General features: G+C 43.7%; 1 non-coding gene across 1 annotated transcript; it reads right to left on the bottom strand.

The window, feature by feature from the left end:
* Positions 1-586: 586 nt before the first annotated feature.
* LOC141709604 (small nucleolar RNA R71) lies at positions 587-693 on the bottom strand. The gene has a single exon (XR_012570170.1). It is a non-coding gene; the product is annotated as a small nucleolar RNA R71 (small nucleolar RNA).
* Positions 694-1,983: the final 1,290 nt, after the last annotated feature.

The raw sequence follows: 1,983 nt of genomic DNA on the forward strand, positions 1-1,983 counted from the left end.
TTATACTACTTGCGAACGCGTATACTTGCGTGAATATTAGCGCGTGTTTTCGCCCTAACAAGTTTTTGGCGCCGCTGTCGGGGACTCGGTGTTAATTTTTAGTTTATGTGCTTGTCATCAGTGGTCGTTAAAGTTCACTGACTCGGATTCTTTTACTTTTACGGTTTATTTGTTTGTATTTCAGGTACTCATTACAATGGGAGATCCAGCAGCACGAACGAAAGCCTTGATGGATTTTTCTCAACCCAAGATCAATGACATTCAATCTAGCATTGTCCGGCCAGCTATCACAGCTAATACCTTTGAGATCAAGCCTGGCATAATTCAATGGGTACAGACTTCAGTCCAGTTTGGGGGTTCTCCAATGGAAGATCCCAATACGCACATTAGGGATTTCATTGAGATCTGCGACACCTTCATGTTCAACGGTGTTTCCGAAGATGCTGTGAAGCTGAGACTATTCCCATTCTCTTTGAGGGACAACGCTAAGAGCTGTTTACACTCTCTACCAGCTGGTTCGATTACTACTTGGGAAGATCTTGCTCAGAATTTTCTTACTAAATTCTTCCCTATGGCGAAGACAGCTGCAATGAGGAACGCTATTACTCAATTTGTGTAGCAAACGGGAGAATCGCTATGTGAAGCTTCGGAGCGCTACAAGGAGATGCTTAGGAAGTGTCCTCATCATGGAATTCCTGATTGGATGATCATCACTTGTTTTTACAATGGGTTGGGAGCACAGTCCAGACCCATACTCGATGCAGTATCAGGCGGAGCATTATGTGCAAAGAGCTATGAGGAAGCTTATGATCTAATTGAACTGATGGCTACTAATGAATATCAGTATCCAACCCAGAGATGTCCACAGGGCAAGGTAGCAGGAGTTCTTGAGGTGGATACAGCTACGGCTATCACTGCTCAACTAAAGGCGTTGTCTATGAAGATCGATTCTCTGGCTAACTATGGTGTTAAGCAGATAACCAGTGTTTGTGAGCTGTGTGCAGGTCCGCATGCGACAGAGCAATGCGCTATATCTAGTGACTCAGCTCAGTTTGTGAGCAACTTTCAGAGATCGCAGCAACCAGTTCCAGACACTTATCATCCTGACAACTGGAATCATCCTAACTTCAGCTGGAGCAACAATCAGAATGCGATGCAACAGCCATTCCAGCAGTTTGCAAATAAGCTATTTAACCCTCCTGGTTTTCAGCAACAATTTACACCAAGACAACAACTCCAACTTCAACAACAAACTAATGATGCAGGTCTATCTTTGAATGAAAAATATGAATTGGAGGAGTTGAGGCTTATGTACAAAAACCAGGCTCTTATATGCCAAAGCCATGCTGTTTCCATCCAGAATCTGGAGAACCAAATAGGGAAAATTGTTAATGCCTTATTGAATCGACCACCAGAAATGCTTCCTAGTGATACAGAAACAAATCCAGGCAAGAGGGAAGTTGAAGAACAAGTGAACGTCATCACCTTAAGGTCTGGAAAGGTCGCAAGCCCCCAAATTCAGCAAGACGAAGAGCCTAAAAAATCTCAAGATTCAGAAAATGCAGTTGTGACTGAAGAAGATGTGCAGAAGGAAGTAGAGGTGGAACCAAGGAAGACTACTGTGGAACACACTCCTCCTGAGGGTAATACAGGGGAGAAAAAGATCTATCCTCCACCTCCTTTTCCAAAGAGGTTGCAGAAGAAAAATCCGGATAAGCAGTTTGAGAAGTTTTTGGAGGTGTTCAAGAAACTTCATATCAACATACCTTTCGCTGAAGCTCTTGAGCAGATGCCTAGCTATGCGAGGTTTATGAAAGGTATTCTCTCTCGGAAAGTGAAGCTCGATGACTTAGAGACCGTTGCTCTAACGGAGGAATGCAGTGCTGTGCTGCAACAGAAGTTGCCTCCGAAGCTTAAAGATCCTGGAAGCTTCACTATTCCTTGCACCATCGGAAACTTGTCGTTCGACAAGTGTTATGTGAT

Source organism: Apium graveolens, chromosome 2, assembly GCF_009905375.1.
Source record: "Apium graveolens cultivar Ventura chromosome 2, ASM990537v1, whole genome shotgun sequence".
NCBI lineage: Eukaryota > Viridiplantae > Streptophyta > Magnoliopsida > Apiales > Apiaceae > Apium > Apium graveolens.